The following is a 19,675-nucleotide window of genomic DNA, read 5'->3' on the forward strand; positions in this document are numbered from 1 at the left end:
CTTGGTAAGCCATGAAAATTCATAAAGTTTGGAACTTTATCACTCAGGATAGTTATTTAGACAAGATTTAAGATTTGGACGTAGTGTCTTACTATATTTAACACTTAATGGGAAGTTTTGGCACCAGCGTAGTTATACAGAGCGTAACTTAGGCAGCGCAACACGTAGTCCCATAATTGCCCATTTTCACTGCCTTAGGCTCTACTCAGGGCGAAAAGTTATTACGCATGGCGTAACATGGATGAATGTTGACTTTTAAAATTTTGACCATTGACCGTTGACTTTAACTAAGTTTGACATAAGGTCATCTAGGGTATTTTGAGTATTAGATAGAGGCTTGGTCCCTGTTTTTTTAATAGGTGGCCTTTAGAGTTAGTATTTGGAGCAATGGTTAGTTCATATATCTGTCGGATTTTGAGGTGCGTTTCCTCACTGTACTCGTGGTTCGAAGGCACCAATATCGACCCACTAAGGTTGTGTTATGTATCCAAGTATATAGGATGTTGCTATGTGATATTGATCTATTAGATTGGTTGATATGTTTGATTACCTGTAATTGTTGGTTATATCTTTATCTTTTACATATGTCGACATAGTGCAGTTGGGTTAAGCGATACTGCTTTGTACAGAAGCCAACAAACCCAAGAGAAATCTAGACATAAGCTGAGGGATGGGAGGGAAATCTAGACTTAGGATGTGGGCTCAAGGGTAATCCAGTCCAATGATTGTGGACCCAGTATGCATGCCTTTATATGTTTTGTATATTGAGGTGTTTTGAGGGAACTCACTAAGTTTTGGCTTAAAATTTCATTTCATGGTTTGAGGTACATCAGATGCCCTGGGCAAGGCGAAGGCGTGAGTGTGCACATCATCCTTGGACATTTTATTGATAGATGATTTTGGCATACTCTGATTTATGACTATGTTTGTGGAAACAATTTTTTTGTATGATTTATGGGTTACTAAATGATTTTGAAAATGAAAATTTTTACTATGATTTTTGGGATGTTACAATAATCTTTTTCATCAACCCGGTACGCTGAAGCGCTTAAGTGACATATTCGAAATGAGTGGCCCAGATTCATTCCCTCATTGTCAACCTTTTTTTCTCAATTGAACCCTCATATATATATATATATATATATATATATATATATATATATATATATATATATATATAATACTTATTAGTAAAACAATATTTACCCTTCTTAATAAAAGAGTAGTTACTCTATGTCATATGTCATTTTCTCATAATTTGATTTTTCTTTCTCCTATTCTCTAAAATGACATATGTAATTTACTATGATTTTACTTTCAAATTTAAATAAAATCATATTGATTAGTATTTACAGAAAAAATCAAATTCATAATTCCTAATTAATTTGGATTGATTGATTATAGTACCTTAAAATCAGTCGTTTGACAATTATAACATTCTATTCAAATTCAAAACTCAAACCAATCGATAAATCTTGCATGCTAAAGTAAGATTTATAGTCAGGTTTTTTTGGGTCGATTGTCAGATAACTCTCTTTTTCTATAATGTCCCGTTTTTTAAGCAAACTTTTTCATTTTTATTTATTATAATATATATCAGAGTATGACTACATTGTGCGGAAACATGTTGCAAATGTGTGTGTATAGTGGAACCGTGCCCTTCACATGAGTACCTGAAAAACATTTATATTCAACTCGGTAAGCACAAAGCTTAATGAGTTCCCTAAAAATACGTTTTTTGTTTTGTTAATCCGACACTAACTTTTAGACACGCAAAAATGAGTGTCCTAAATCTTTCAAATTTTGGGAGAGATGATATTATTTATAGGACACACACTTTTTTGTATCATAAATCACTGTGTGTCCTGGTTCGTGCGTCATTAAAGGCCTATTTTCTAGTAGTGGGTTATCCTTAATGTTGCAGGTGTTCGAGCTTGTATTGTACCGGTTGGACTCGTGAGAGGACAGTTGACCTTGATGTGACATATCTAGTTGCAATGGAAACAAATATGCAGTCCTTGTGCTTCCTGCTTACAGTCTCGACTGTAATGTCCTTCCTTTCCGCACTTGAAGCGTATCAAATCTCAATAAACTCCTTTGCGGGATCACCCACACTTGTTACACCGAAGACATATCTGTCCTCGAGACCTTGATTCATCGGGTTTGAATCTCTTGGTTTTTGGTTGAGATGGAGCTGGAGTCTGCCTCTTTTCCTTTCGTTGAGTCTCCAACTCAATTTCTCTTCTCCTGGAACGCTCTTGGATTTCTGATAAAGTCTTGTATCGATTGTTTGACATGAGCTCTTTGATGTCAGTCTTGAGCATACTCAAGTATCAAGACATCTGTACTTTCTCCGATGAATCATATTCTAGGCAAAACAGGTCAGTGGACATCTTGGTGATCTTTGTTACCAATTCAGTGGTCTATTTGAGTGACATATATTATTGAGCGAGTCACTCCATCTCTACTAGTGAAACATACTCTTCCTTGAACTTTTCAACGAACTGATCCCAAGACACCATACTCATCTCTGACGGTGAATAGTTCTTAGTGACAAAGTTCCACCAGTCCTTTGCTCCTAAATGTAGAAGATTTTGCGTATATCTGAACTTCAGGTTTGTCGAACAAGCACAAGTGTAAAATCATCCTTCCACATCCGAGATCCACCTCATGGAAACAATTGGATCTATAACACCATCGAACTCTGGGGTTTTGGTGTTGTTGAACTCTCAGTAAGGCATTTCCTTCTCTCCAGGTGAAGCTACAACAGTGGTTGCGGCGACAGCAGTACTAGCAACGACATCATACCTTTTGTCAGACAGGGCGATTAGTTCGATTTTGATAGATCAAAACTTCTATGGAATCATTTATCTCACCACTGCGGATACTACCGCCTCTATCTAATCGTATATCCCAGTCTCAGTTGGTCCTGACCCTTTAGATCTAGAACCCGAATCGATTGCTCTTGTGATCATTACCATGTTGAAGCTGTAATGGAAATAGGTTAATATGAGTCGAACTAACTCTAACATGATATTCGAATCCTCTCTACTTCCATAGTAACTTTGTGGCGTTTCTTGATTCTTGTATAGATCCTGTACTTCTAGTAGTTCTAGGCCCATACTACTTTCCACACCTATCTATACCAGATTCAAGAATTTCACCAAGGTTTCCAAGTCACTACACTTTTCCATTTACATGTATTTTCACACACAATGTTTCAAGCACCCAATTGTTTCCTTCCTAAACTTCATTCGGATCTTCAATCTCTACTGACGCCCTATCTTATGAATAGATACCCTATAGAGTGTATATTAAACTTCCTATATTATTCTTCTAGGATTCCACTTCACTTCTCTCTTTGGTTAGCTGAGGAAGAACTTCTACTAATATTAACTAATTATCAAATGATTATGATTACATGCTTCTAAAATCAAACAGTCTATCGACTGAAAGATCTGACACTACGATGGTTAGACTCAAACAAGAGATGCGCAATAGACCCAATCAGGCAATCTAAAACTATTTAATTTTGGGAGCATGCAACCTAACATACTTGTCGAATAACTACTTAATATCAATATAAGTTATAAGCATCAAACTACAAGAAAATCCCTAGCTATAAGGTATCTAAATTTTCAAGCAATTCTATTTAGCAAATCTTGAAATGATCCCTAGCCTACATACTACAGTGCATTTTTAACATTTCACAAATACCAGTAGACATAATATGGATATTTTGGGAAGAACTTTCCTTATTAAGCTTTGGCTGACTATACGCATCATATTCTTCCTTTTTGTATTATTCCTATTATGAAAACTTTTATTTATTACTCAGGCCCTTAATTTGAGTCTGGAATCACACGAGTGTTCTTCCAGTTCACTCAAACCAGAGCTCTAATACTAACTTGTAACGTCGCGTTTTTAAGGAAAAATTTTCATTTTTATTTATTATAATATATCAGAGTATGATTACATTGTGCAGAAACATGTTGCAAATGCGTGTGTATACAGTTGAACCGGGCGCTTCACATAAGTACTTGAAAAACATTAATATTCAACTGGGTAAGCACGAAGCTTAGTGAGTTACCTAATATACCATATACCATAATACATATACATGTATAAAAATAAGCCCCTCCCACACCACATAATGGGCCCCTCCCAACTACCTAATGGACCCCACCCAACATACATAACGGTCCCCGCCCGATATACATAACAATACATAGATACTACACATTAAGTCTTACTAATACAGACACATAGAAGCTATACTACCAGTTCCATTTTACTAACTCCTATGTCCTAACATACATGGATACACATTGTAATACATGATACAATAAGATAACTCACCTGCACAATTACTCCAACGATTGACAAATATCGCCCCGGCGAAATGGGTAATGTGTCTAACAAATATTAACCTAGAATACTATAGCTTATAAGTTCCTATTCTAAACTGATAACGAAAGGTAGATCCATCACTAATCCCAATGAATACCAAGAGTTCTATCAAATAAGGATCATCCAGGCCACATAGTTGGAAGGCAGGATCATTTCGACACATAGCCTTTCTGAAATCCAACAACCAAGCCAACATGACCATTCTAGACATCTCTACTGTAAGTAGATCAATCATCATTATAACTGGAATCACTGATAAATCCTATTTATACATTCATAACAATGACCATGAATATAAATATAAGCTACACTTTAAGCATATTAACTATAGCCTAACTTACAAAGAGTTTCTAATGAAACCGGAAGGTTACACTAGCAAAATTCTGACCCGAGAGCTTCTGATCGCTACCTATCTGACACCATAAAGCCTCGCTAAAGTGGCTAGAAACTCGGGAGTAACGGGTTAAAGGTTGGAGAGAGATCCAAAGAGAATTGTGTGGAAAGTGAAAGAGAAATGAGCAGAATTCAAAGGTTTATATAGGCTGGAAAGTGGATGCATTCTACACACCCTGCCTATGTGCACCGCGCACTTTGTTGTAGGTGATGACGTGGCCGTTTTTTAGTGGTGCAACATGTTGCGATTTGGGTGGTGTGCCAGGCACGCTGCACATATGGTCTCTGCGTGTGGCCACATGTAAAGATTTCTGATTTCTTAAAACTTCCATATCTTCTCTGCACAAGCTCCATTTTTAATGGGTTTTATATCCACGCTTAGCTATCAGTAAGATCTACAACTTTAATTTAGACTCCATCGGCTAATTTTGACTTTATTTTATAGTTATATTTTTAACAGGCTTAGACTATTAAAGTTTGTATTAAAATCATAACTCTCTCATATGAATTCTGTTCTTGAATGTCTTTATATCGACAGAACCATATGGAAGAGATCTTCAACTCTTGTTTGGAATGTTTTTCCTAACATTCGACGTATCTCTATTTCGGTTTTTTGTGTCGTACACTGTTGTGCTGAAAGTTCTAGAAATCATAACTTCCTTATAAAAAATCGCATTTAGGTGTTCTTTATATGGACGCTCTCGCTTTTATGACTACTATAAATTTTTTTCACGACTATTTATCCTAAACAGTCTTTTTATCAAAACGTTCATTTACGTGACTGATCGTTTATACTATATGTGAAAATGGGGTGTTACATTTTCTCTCTTTAATCCTTGAAATTGTATTTTTCCTTGAACATTTGAAATTGATTATGAATATATTATGGGTTTCTCCACCATGACGCTGAATGAAATGGAAAACAAACCTCCATGAATCGACTCCTACACCAAAGTTGACACCAACCATGTGACAACCCGGAATTTCTTTTGTGCAACCGTTTAAAATTAATCAAGTTAGATTTATTTCTGCCATCATTTAAAATTGTTTGGGGCCAAATGAATATTCAAAGTTCAGTACAATCAAGGTTCGGGTTCAAGAACACGTTTTCCTAAGTCATATCATAGCATCCGGGCCGAACACCCCTTCGAGAGGAGTGTACGGATGCAAACTCGAGTTTACGGCCATACACCCCCACCCACCCCTTGGCCAAAAACTCATCCCTATATAAGGGATGCTTGGCCTTCATTTACCACTTTACTCACTTCAAAGGCTTTCTATCTATACTCTCTCTCTCTCTCTCTCTCTACATCCATCGAATTTTCTACAAGATCTTCAAGATTGTAAGTGTTTCTCCACCTTGAATTGAGTTTCATTCCCCTGTCTAGTGGTAAATCCATGTTCCTATCTCATTAATCTCATCTTTGTCTAGATCTTCATCTCTCACCAAGAACACACTAGTTCTTAGTGGCTAAAAACCCCATTTCAAGCTTTCTAATAGTAAGTAATTATTTCCTATGCTTGTTATCTACTAGAAATGCTTGTTTTTCACCTTAACATCGACCCAAAAGCCATGATCATGGGTCGTAAACCCATGCGTACGGCCATACACCCCTCAATGGCCGCAAACCCTAGTGGTTGGTCGATTATTGGCCTTTAAACTCATCCTAAAGCTAAGTATGGGGCTTAGAACACTTACAAGGGGCTAGAAAGGACCTTAAAACGCCTCAAAATGCACCCCTCTTCATGAGTTTACGACCGCAAACTCCTTCGCTGTACACCCATTGGGCCGCAAACCTCTTGGGCCGTAAACTTATTGGGCTGAAAACTCATGACCGTACACCCCTTTGTGCGGCCGCAAACTCCCCTATTTCAATCACACGTGATTCTGACACTTAGTTTCAAGTTTTTCCTAGTCCCTAAGGTGGTTTCTTTCCACATCTAATGGTGTTACATCCTAATCTAATACATATGTGTGCTATTATATGTTGAATAGGATCTGGTTGTGTCCGAGGCTTCATTTGACACTCAGCATCCCTACCAACCCTACATTCAAATCATACATCAATAGTGAGTTCATACCCCTACACTTTTATGGTTTTTAAACGTTTTCAGGGGGAATACAAGCCAAAATTAAAGGGTTTCAACGAGTTAAAACTGATGCAATTAATACAAATCAACGGTTTTTCATCAAGCATTTAGATACTTTATCTCTTTTGTAATATGCAGATCATAAGGGGCGTTTTCTAAACTTAATTGCATAGTTTTCAAAACAGATCACGAACATAACATTTCAGTCAAACTGTAATAGGTATAGTTTGGGGAATTCCTTATCAGTTTTATAGATATAAACTACTTACTTGGTTGGACATATAAACTATGATAGATTTAGTTTATCCATCACTACTTTCAGATAACAAGAGTATAACACTAAATGATTATTTTGCGTATAATTACTTATACTCTACACAGTATACAAACGATTTCAAACATGAGAACAACGATACAGAACAACACGTAAACTAGTTAATACAGGATTGTGAGACATCTCTTCATTGTACCCTTCGGGGTACTGGTAAATCCTCTACATTTAGTATAGCCAGAGTCTCCTGGAGGGAGAGTGTGATATTTGTGAATAGATCTATTCGGGACTGACAAACCCACACCTGAACTGTTAGCTACAATTAGGCAGGCATGTCTGGGGTGATAAATTTCGTAACCTACAACGCCTAAAGAAACGTCGCGAAGGTCATCAGTCATATTAGCATGGTTATACGAACTCATAATAGTATAAACTAACCTTTTTTACGGGATTTTCATTCTTCAACAGTTTTATTTTAATTAATAAGACTACTACATACTACACTGGAGGGTATTCCAGGGGTACAACATTTGGTTTATTTTAATTAATAAGACTACTTTACATACTGGTGGTAGCCAGGGTTTTCAAACAAAAGCATACATACTAGTGGTAGCCAGGGTTTTCAAACGGACCATACTATTCATACTGAAATCAACAAACATGTTAGAAAATATTGGATTTTCTTGGAAAGCATGCATACATTTTTCAGAACTTGATAACAATGGTTTTCACTACAAAACAATCTTATGAACTCACCATCTTTATGCTGATATGTTTTCAAAATCGCTTGTATTCTCAGGACAACAGTAGACAAGTACCCTTACCACCTTTTGGAGAAGACGGAGTATTTTGGAGTATCGTCTTTATCTTCTGCTACTTTTGATGTACATGAACCTTATATTAAACAGATGTAAACATTCATATTATAATGTAATAGTTATGTTTACTTTGATTACTATGATGCAATTGTTGTGATACTATATATGAAGTCCTCCACCCCCCCAGACGTTTCTGTCGTTTGTTTTTACGGTTTGGGGGTGTGACAAACCACAACCATCACCATAATGGCTTGTAAATCCATAATGTTTCTACTCCTTGATGTGTGTTTTTCACTACCATTGATGATGGTTTTCGGTTTCACACGTTTGTATTTTGGTTTTTACAGGTCTGTCTTTTGTACTCTTTTCTTCGTTTTGAATTCCCCATCTATCTTTCCAGGTTGTAGTTCTTCTTCAAATCACTTTCTTTCACTTTGTTTAACATCGATTTCAGGGTTTCATCAATTCCTCTCCCCCTTTCCGATAACATGCTTGTTTTTTTGTATGTTTTTTAGTGGAAATGACGGGAAAAGGTTGTACCAATTGCACCTGACCACCACCTGATTGTTATGTTATCTTTAATTCTCATTTTACATTTATTTCGAGAGACTAGCTTTTATGGGTTTATGATTTTTTTGGTTTGGAATTTGGTCAAATTTTAGTCCCTGCTATTCAACATCCCTCATCCCATCACTTGGATATTGTCAGTTTGTTGTTAAAAATGTGTTTGAATACAATAATGTCATTGTATCGCTCACTTCTCAAAGAAGGTATGTCCATCCCTCGTATCTTACCTTGTTTTCCTGGTTTAATTATACACATTGTTTTTTGGTGATTGAGAAATCTCACTTGATGATTCTAATAGGGTTGTGTTTCAAGCATGAGAATTTGCATGCATTCCTTTAGGTAATCCAAATTTTTTTTATTAAAAGAAGGTTTGAGAAGGTTGTGCATATTTACTTCATTTTTGTCTGAATCTATATATGCTTGGCTTTTAATGAAAATTTATGATAAGAGGGTATGCAATTAAGATTTCATACTTAAAGGGATTGTTACTTTCATTTTTTCCACATCTATATATGTTTGGTTTTTTTTTCACATTAAATCATTGTACATTTAAAGTAAAATTTTATAATTGCCTAACTGGGTATACTTTGAAAACATCCACCACTTATTGCATTAACTTTCAAAGTGAATGCTTTAATTAGGAAAAAAGAGTTATAGAAATAGAAATTAAAGTAAAATTAAGAAAATAACAATAAATTATTGCATTTTAGTTTTAAAGTATGATAGTTTAATAAGAAAAAAATAAAGTAAACTTAATAAGAAAAAAGAAAAAAGAATAACAATTTATTTTCATTGGTTAAATGTATACAACCGCATTACATTACACATGCAGATGACTACTTTTATAACATTAGTATAATTAGGTATGTTTTCAAGCTACACTTCTATAATATGAAGAAACCAAAGTACAATGCTATAATTTGGAAGACTTATCAAACTAAAATGCTATAATAGGTATGTTTAATCATTATACATGGATTCTTCCCAGGTTCCTGCTTTGTGATTTCATTCGCTTTAATATGCTTTATTGCTCGGAGGTAAAGTTGTTAAAATCAGCAAAACCCGGATCCCAAGTGAGAAATGGCTTCATGCCTTCAGGTGAACCAAAATATTACGGTATAAATGGCCACAACTTGAAATCTAAATGAGATAAAGACGTAAATTACCAATTGAAACTCCAACACCAGTAACTATATCCAAAAGCAAATTCATGGCATAAACCAAGCTACTATCCTAGAATTTTAAAATATGTTAATGGTTTTATCATTCCTAATTTTTGATGTCATGCTTCGTCCAACTATCTACAATTTCCTATTTGTCATATGTTTTTGTTTCAATTGGCTTTATTCAATGCGATGTCTGCTAGCCATATGTAACCAATGATGTTTTTTTTGGAAGCTACATTATAAAGTAAATGATGTCAATAATACGTTTGATGAAATATTTAAGAGAGACGTGAATCCAAGTGGTGTAAGGATATTTTACTAGAGAAAGCAATGTTTGTGACTTAATTTAAAAGATGATACTTGTGTAACCATAGTGATTTGTACCTTAATGTTTAGATGATGATACCAATGTAAAGATCAATATTTTATTTGATTAAACATCTATGACAAAAAAAAGTGAACACCCGATATATATATATATATATATATATATATATATATATATATATATATATTGTGTGCATGTATGATTGATTCTGTACCAATCATTTTAGTTATTTTAAGAAAATAATTAATGCATATTACATGTTGAAGATATAATGGATATTAATTACATCTTCAACATTTAATATACATTAATTACTTTCTTAAAATAACTAAAATGATTGGTCCAGTGAAAACATTTGAACCTAACTATATATATATATATATATATATATATATATATATATATATATATATATATATATATGGTTAGGTTATTTTGTTTTCATTATCTATTGTGTGCATGTATGATTGATTCTGGACCAATCATTTTAGTTATTTTAAGAAAGTAATTAATGCATATTAAATGCTGAAGATGTAATTAATATTCATTAGATCTTCAACATGTAATATGCATTAATTACTTTCTTAAAATAACTAAAATGATTGGTCCATAATCAATCATACATGCACACAATAGATAGTGAAAACATTTGAACCTCTCTCTCTCTCTCTCTCTCTCTCTCTCTCTCTATATATATATATATATATATATATATATATATATATATATATATATACTCTCATCGTAAATTCTTTACTACCTCTACATGTTTACATTTGATGTTAATGTTTACGAAGCAGTAACCGTAAAATAATATTAGACATCAGACTTTTAGTTTAAGATTGTTTATGAATTAGTGGTCATAAACGAGACTTTAGATGGGTTTTTTTTTTTTTTTTTGCTATGAACATAAATAAAAATCAAACATAATTATTGTCAAATGTAAATCAAACATAATTATTGTCAAATGTTGATTTGTTTACCAGAGAACCAATTTTCATACATAAGCAATAATACATTGCTTTAAATGTTTCATATTTCACTATTATTTCTTTATCATTAGTCAAAGTTAAATAATATTATTTAATTTTTGTCACCGTTTATTAATATTAGTTATACATGAGGATCATAAATTAACATTTATACATCATTTACCATATATAAATATATTTTAATATGTGTATGATTAAATAATTAGTTTTTTTTATTGTTTTTATATAAAAAAAATCAATTGTGTTTTACTTGGGTTATAACCTGATATTAAATATTTTTACGGTTTGATAACCAGTGGGTTTCGACCGGCGTAATATTGCTCATTAAATTTTTATCAGTATTAAAATCTAACGATTGGCTAAATATACAAGGATTCTAGATTCAGGAACAACTTAATATATACAAAGTTTTTCAGAAGATAAAAAAAAATGCCGTCGTATTTTTCAAGTGTATACATTTATAACAGTTACCAAATATATAGGCCTTTTTGTACATATCTTTGAGAATATTATAAAATCTTTAGATCGTATTATATATACATGCATTTTTTATTCATATAACACCAAAGCATATTGTTTAACCAAACTACTTAAAAGAAAGTATTAAAACTTAACAATCTACTTTAAGCAAGGTTTATATTCACATATTTTATTTCTTTAAAATTTTAATCCTGATCCTTGAAACTTGCATTCAGTGATCATGTCTAGTTTTTCCGCCATCTCTGCTGTCAAATGATTCTTCCAGTCCCCAACCTCACCTTTCCGGAAGTACGCCTGCTTCATCTCACCAGTGGGCAGATATCCTTTTTTATTCACCTCCATATTACTCAAACTTTCAAAGCTACACAAACCTAAGATAGCATCCACAATCCCCTCCTTCTCTTCCTCAGGTGTAAATGGACAGCCATAAAACTCTGCTAATTTTCTCACTTGAGTAGTTGGTTGCTCTTTCATCTCCTCGTACTTCAAAAACAACACTTCTTTAGGCCTCTTTAGAGACTCATTCCAAAATCCCAGCACATGGTCCCAATAGGGTCCATATAGGAACACTCCTTTGCAGAACAAATCAAACATCTCTTCCATGGAATTGGTCCCCATATGTTCGGGCCTCAACTTGTTTGTAAAGTGAAAAGCAGAAATAAATAAGTCTTTTGGGTTTCGGCACATATAAACGATCTTGACCTTGGAATTGTGGACAGATTCAGGTAGTGAAACATAAGGCACATGAGTGGCAAAGAGTCTAGAGGTGTCTCAGAGAAGTCGGGATTAGAGTTATCATCAGCATAGAGCTGTTCAACGAAAGGCACAACTACATGGGAATTATTTTTGAGTAAAGGGTGGTTTTTGGAAGCGATAGGATACTGAATTCGGTTTATGATAGCAAAAGAAATTGCCTTTAACCAGGTGGTGCCAGATTTTGGAGCTGTAACAAGAAGAATATCAGTGTCTTGTGCAAGAAAATGTTTTTGAAATGCTAGAACTCCTTGGAGCTGCCAAGTATGATGCCAAAAACCTTGGTATTGGTACATGATGGGTACAACCCATCCTCTATCTTTGGGCAAGGAGGAAATCAGATCATTGCACTCTTCGGACACTTCAAAATTTTGCAAGTACTTGGGAAGACTTGGATGGATTGTCTCCATTGAAAACTTCTTATTTACAAAAGCCATATATATAAACTGAGGGTCTTTATCATTTTCCTCACAGATCTCACTCAATCTAATTAAATAGCATTATACTTCAATATGTGCGGTATATATATATATATATATATATATATATATATATATATATATATATATATATATATATATATAAAATAAAGATACGGTATATTATCATCATGCTAAATAAATATTAAAATGTAAAATGATGGGTCACACGATATGTCGATATGTCAATAATGTCATCATTATGATTAAAAATGTTGAATTCTAGAAATATAAAATTCTAACATAATGGTTGACATGACAATAATAATCCATCAATTTATAATTTAAGTAAAGCGAAAAAATAAGAAAATTGGAAAGGGATATAATAAACATATTTATCTATAGTAGCGAATATATATATATATATATATATATATATATATATATATATATATATATATATATATATATATATATATATATATATACACACTAATAAAAGAGTAGCTCTCTTTTGTCATGTGTCACCATATTAGACATTTTAATTAATGTGTTGTCACTTGTCAATCTATTAGTTTTGCATTTTAAATTTATTAGACCTCCTCATTAAAGTGACTATATTTTAAATTTTAAATTTTAAATTATTGTTTTCATTAAATCACAAATAAAAAATATCTAATATATATTAAAAATTAATTTTATATATTTATTTGAATCAATGATTATAATTTCACATAACTAATAAAAAATATCTCTTAAATTAATAACTTATTTAAAATAAATTATTAATAATTTTGAGTTTTTACTATAAAAGTTTAATTAATTTTATAACCATGGTTCCCACAGGTTATAAACTAGTATATATATATATATATATATATATATATATATATATATATATATATATATCTCTACCATAATAAATGAAAATGACTTTGCCACATGTCTTTCTCTCATACAGTTAGCCACATGTTATTTTTTCATAATTTGAGGTATATTTATTTTCCACTTGTCATTACTTTAATTTTCATTTTCAATATATCATTAATTTAGTTTCCATAAATTAAACCTACCATAATAACTATTAATTTCAAATTTTAAATTTTAAATTTTAAATTTCAAATTTCAAATTCAATTTCAAATAAATTTACAGTTTAAACCTTTATGTTTAACATTTTGTTATAAATTACCCGTTTACTACATAATAAACACATAATTTTAATTTATTTATTTTTTGCATGTTTTTTTTGTCATAATTTTCACTTATTTCAATTTCAAATTCAAATAAAATTTCTATTTAATCATTCGTACTTAACATTTTGTTTTAATCAACCTGTATAATATACGGGTCTCACAACTAGTATCATTATATATATCATTACCATTACCTATATGTTAAAGAGTTCGATTAAGATCCACGTCAATAACCTCTTCCATCCTCCAATAAGAAGGTTGTGGGCGACGATTTTTATCGTATACCGTGGTAAGCTCCCTTCCAGCTTTCTTACCCGGTCATCCTCACCTCACGCTGAGGCCTTTGGTTCACGCTGCCTAAACTTTCCTTTGCCGCCTCAAATAGTTAAATCATTGATGGTCACATGTGGAGCTTCTTTCAAATGTGCAGTTGTTTTGTAGGTACGTTTCAATACACCATCATACACTTATTTGAAAGTGGATTAAGGTAATGTTTTACTTCATAATATATTCGTCGGTTCTTGATTTCCTCTTCCCACGCCTCGAATATCTAAAAAAGAACCGTTCCATGTTTACATCTTTCCGGTCAGCTGACGTCGCCTCCGGTCAGGCCATCTGATGTCGCTGCTTGCCGGGACGCAGGCTTTGTTTGGTTTGTTCTAATTTCATCATGTTGAATTGATTGTCTTGATTGTGACTCCTCCTCCATCAACGCTTAATTGAGGCACTCATAATGAGATTGAAGGAGAACATCTCTCCCTTTTGATCTGTCATGGCTGTCATCCAGATCAACTGGCACCTCCGTTTCCCCGTCTCATAACAACTCCTTGCCATCGACTTCTATACCAAAACTCAATTCCAACTTTGGTTCATTCTTCTATACAGATATCGACTATTTGATTGGCAAACCCTAAGTTCTTGTATATCAACCACTAAGTATATGAAACCCAAATACGGTTGCTTTCTATGACTTGAAGATTATCTTAACATATATGGATCGAACTTTCTGTTTTGATTTTTTTTTCATTTGTAGTTCTCCTTTTTTTCGATTTTACTGGTTTCATTCTATATCTAGGCTCAGTTCAGGCATGAAATTGATCCTTTTCCGTCATTTTCCTTCCTTTTTTTGTTGAGGTGTCACAACTGGCAGATTAGGGCTAGGTTTTCTATCCATGTACAAGATAGTTTCTTTGTGTAACTATGTAACATTACGTGTAGTATAAATCAACTTCAATGCTATGTCAGTTTATACACCCAAAAATTATGATTTTAGTTGAAACCTCCTCGTATAAGCCCAAATCCTAACCCAATAAGCTATATCCACTTAACTTTGGGCCTTAACCCAAGTTTTCTCGGTTCAAACCTCTTAATGGACCAAGTCCTTTTTATTGGGCCCTAATGGGCCGGCAGCCCTTCCAATTGATCTTTTGGGCCGTAAAACCCTTATTGGCCCTTATTGGGCTGCAAGAATTTATTCTTAGACGCTAATGGGCCAAATACCTCTATTAGGTATTATTTTGGGCCAGAAAACTCTCTAATGGGCCTTCCAAGACCGAAAACCGCTATTGGGGCCCTTTTTAGGCCAAAAACCCTAGTTGACCTTTATATGGGCCGAGAACCCATATCTGGGCCATTGTTGGGCCGAAAACCATTTTTTAGGGCTCATCGAACTGAAAACCACTATTGGGCCCCTTTTGGGCCGAAAACTTTTCCATTTAATCTCATTGGGCTGAAAACCCATATATAGGCCTTAATGGGTCGAAAATTCTTATTGGGCCCAATGTATTATCGGTTGCCCTTCAAGCCCAAAAATCTTTCTTTTCTCCCCTCCCCTTGGGTCGATCGGTTAGCCCATTTAATAAAAAAAATGGAGGTTAATGCATGTGCCACCTCACTTTTGCATGGAAAATAAACCATGCATTTACGCCCCCCCCCCCATGTAACTAGGAACCTCACATCACTCTAGCTAAAAGTTAAACCCTACCACTCCCTCACCCCGCCCCCCTCATCGTCCGACCCTCGTCCCCTCTCCACTCTTCATTTCCAAACTTGCACTCTTATCCCATTTTCCTCTCAACCCTCAAAGAACTCTCTTATCCCATTTCTCTAAAAATCGTGGTTTTGTGTGTGAGTATCCAATGAAGTCTTCTTCAAGCTCCATAACTTGGTAAGTTTGTGTTAAACTCCTTTACTTTGTCCCAATTGATTATGAAAGATCTTTCCCTTACTTTCTTATTTTCGTAAATATGCTCTCTAGAACACCTTTCACTCGAAAATCTCCTCAAGAAGGCAAGTTAGGATCGTAAACCTCCTCCATCTTTCTCTTCAAAACCGAAAAAGGCCCAAGATGAGCTTCATACCCCTATTTTTCAAGTTTTCTTTCTTTTGGGGGAGGATACAAGTCTAGTCTTGTGAAAGATCTTTGTATATTTGCTTACATGTGTATGTTTTACATGTTATGTCTGTTGAAATTTTTTGAAATCATGCTAAAATTCCATGAACTCGAGATTTTGGTTGAATCTCAAGTTGTTGGAACATAGTTAACTTGATATGTTGTTAAAAATTACAAATATTAGTCCAAGAGTATGTTTAAATAAATTTTGGTTATGAAAGCTAGGAAAATAAACAAAAATAAATATTTTTGTAAAAATGAGCCGTTTATGGTATTTATGGTGAAAATGGGCCATTTGTAAAAATTTTAGTTAAAAATGGGTCTTTTATGACAATTTGGGTAAAAATGGGCCTTATGCGACAATTTTAGTAAAATTGGGCCTTTATTGATAATTTTAGTAAAATTGGGCCATTATTGACAATTTTGGTAAAATTGGGCTATTTTTTACGACAATGGTAAAAATGGGTTATTTTTTACACTTATGGTAAAAATTGCTATTTTTGTCACTTATAATTTTCTAGTTGAAAATATACACTAGTAACATTATTTATAACGTTAAATAATGGAATTCAATATTCGTGTAAATTCCGTTAAGGCTCTTGTGAGGTACTCCTTCACTCGTACCTACCTAGTGTACATCGTAAGTCATGTAGTTATAACCAGAGTCTCCTGGAGGGAGAGCGGGATATTGTGTATACATCTATACGGGGTTGACACCCCCACACCTAAGTTGCTCGCTACAGCTAGACAGGGCAGTCTAGGGTGACAATTATCTTTAGAAACCAACGCCTGAAGAATGTCAAGACATACGATCTCGTCATATTAGTATGGTTGTAACAACTCACATAGAGAATAACAATAATCTTTTAAAATTTACGCATAACATATACTCTACTCATTTTATAAGGTACAAAACTATGTTTCGTTTATTTCGCAACGAATTTCACCACTCGGGTCTTAGGGTTTAAGACCACAACATGCTTATGAACTCACCAACATTCTATGTTGACGCTTTTTCAAAACGACTTGTATTCTCATGGACTCAATAAGTAGGTTGGCAGCTAAGGAAATTTGGATAATTGTTGTATTTTTTTAATTATCGTACATTATGTTATTTTGGATGTATTTCGTAAACAAACACAAAGATGTAAACAATGCATGTTGATATCGTTAATGTATGATGATGATGAATGTCATGTTTCATTCATATTCAATTTTTATGATATTACAAGATGAAGTCACCCGCCCCCAAATGTTTCTGTCGTCCCGGTTCAGGGGTATGACATGAGGTAATTTGATCATTCTTACATAGTTTTCTTTTATTCTTTTGTGCTTTTATTTAAGTGTAATGTTATATGTATTTTTTAATCTTTCAGAAGACAAGGGTTGTTGTATACTTGTGGATTCTTTATTATTATTAGGGAAACTTCACTTAAGAGGGTAATTTTAAACCTTGGATTCAGAAAGGCTGGCCAGATAAATGTTTTAGAGAAGATGTTTGATGAAAAGCCTGAGAGAGAAGTTATCTATTTAGGTTCATTGATAACATGTTATGTCCAAAATGGATACTTAGAACAAGCATAGAATCTTTTAAATGAGTGAAGGTTGTTGGAGTGTCACCTAATGATCCCTTTTGGTGATGGTTCTATTGTCATGTAGTTAAATAATATGTCATTTGTTCTATAAATTAACATCACTTTAACCCTTGTGCATTCGACCTAACTTTATAATCTCTAGTCAGTTTTTTTATGAGAAAGGAACATACGTGCAAAGTTGGTTGTTAAGTAAAGCTTGATGCTAAAACTTGAAATAAATTCAAAGAAAATTTTTCCAGTGAGTACTGAGTTAACATGTATGTCTCACTTCTTTGGTCATTTTCAAGGTTCGTTTTGAATTTATATGATGTACATTAGTTTAGATAACCTCTCTGTTGTTGTTAATAGATAAATAATTAATATTAGCCAATCAACCACTTATGAGCACAATTTTGTAATTTATTTCCAGTTGCCTTGACATTATTTGATAACTTGTTATAAATTAAAATTGTGAATAATTATTTATTTTTATTCTATCAGGTACTTATTTTGGGATTTCATCATCCGGTTGATTCTGATGCACTTTGCAGAGCAACTATTGCCTAACATGATGAGCTTGCACCCTTGCCAAAACGGTCAATAGTGGTCAATATTTAGGAATCCACAAGTAATTATCTTTTCATTTTAATATTCTTTAATAATATTAAATTAATTTTGAAATATCATCTTATATTTATATCTTTTTTTCTGTAGGCCAATTTAGATATAGTACACATCTTGCAAAGCAGTTAATTACCTATTTGAAGAGTGTTGTTGTATAGTTGTGGGAGACTAAGAATTTCTTTTTCAAGGGGTCCAAGTAAGGTATAATTTCTTCTATGCATTTATTCCTATTTTTATTTATTTAGTGTTTAACACGACATAATTGTGAAAGGAATGGAACATTATTTCATTTTTTACGTAGGAGGTTGTTCGTTTTCCATTATATCATGGAATGATAAGTTACAATAACTGCCCTTTTTATATATGTAATATTTAGTGACAATTTTTTTTAAACAAATATTTATTTCTATCGGATATAATTTTTTATCTTTATATAAATGACAAATATTTTATATTATCTTATTTGGGTTTAAGAACTTCTCTTCATCTTTAAAACAAAAAAATGATTCACTTCTTATAAAAAAAAAATGATATTTAGATTATTTGGTTCCTACACTAAAGCTCTCCAACTATACATGTCTTTAAACGGAAAGTGGTGTTGGAATCTTTGGGTTGAAATAATTTTTTTATCAAATATTACACCTTAATAACAGAAGTAGGATGTTATAGTTAACAATTAAATGGAAGTACATTCCTATTATGAATACCTAAATCATCTCCTGAAGATTTAACATAACATGACTTCTCTACAAGAATAAGTCCAAACTTGCAGGTAAAATGTTAACTAAAATAGATCAATTTATCATGCTAGCTAGGCTAGTTCTAATAACCAATATTTTATTCCTAAAATATATTATAGACGATTGGTGTAGTTAAGTTGAAATTTCTTTCTATATTCACTTATTCACTAACATTAACTTTATTTTAGATCCATGAGAAAGTAAAGGAGTTGTAGTCACAGGATAACTTGGACAACAATAATTTCAAAGGACCAACAAGCAGATCTAGGTCCAGGTAAATGCTCAATTTTAATCAACAATAAGATTTAATAATAAAATGATTAATGATTTTTAATCATTAACTTATTGTACTAACATAAATTTTATTATTGTGACAGTAGACGTGTGATCCAAAATGTTGGAATTTGGGAAAGGGTATGAAAGCATTAAATGAGTTACATGGCAAGGTAAATTACATCCTATA

The 19,675-nt window shown here is 33.1% G+C and overlaps 1 pseudogene; it reads right to left on the reverse strand.

The window, feature by feature from the left end:
• Window positions 1–11,535: 11,535 nt before the first annotated feature.
• On the reverse strand, window positions 11,536–12,738 carry LOC145059448 (cytosolic sulfotransferase 12 pseudogene; annotated as a pseudogene).
• Between the last annotated feature and the right edge of the window lie 6,937 nt (window positions 12,739–19,675).

This window comes from Lactuca serriola, chromosome 6, assembly GCF_051521515.1.
Source record: "Lactuca serriola cultivar US96UC23 chromosome 6, Lser_US96UC23_V15, whole genome shotgun sequence".
Taxonomy (NCBI): Eukaryota; Viridiplantae; Streptophyta; class Magnoliopsida; order Asterales; family Asteraceae; genus Lactuca; species Lactuca serriola.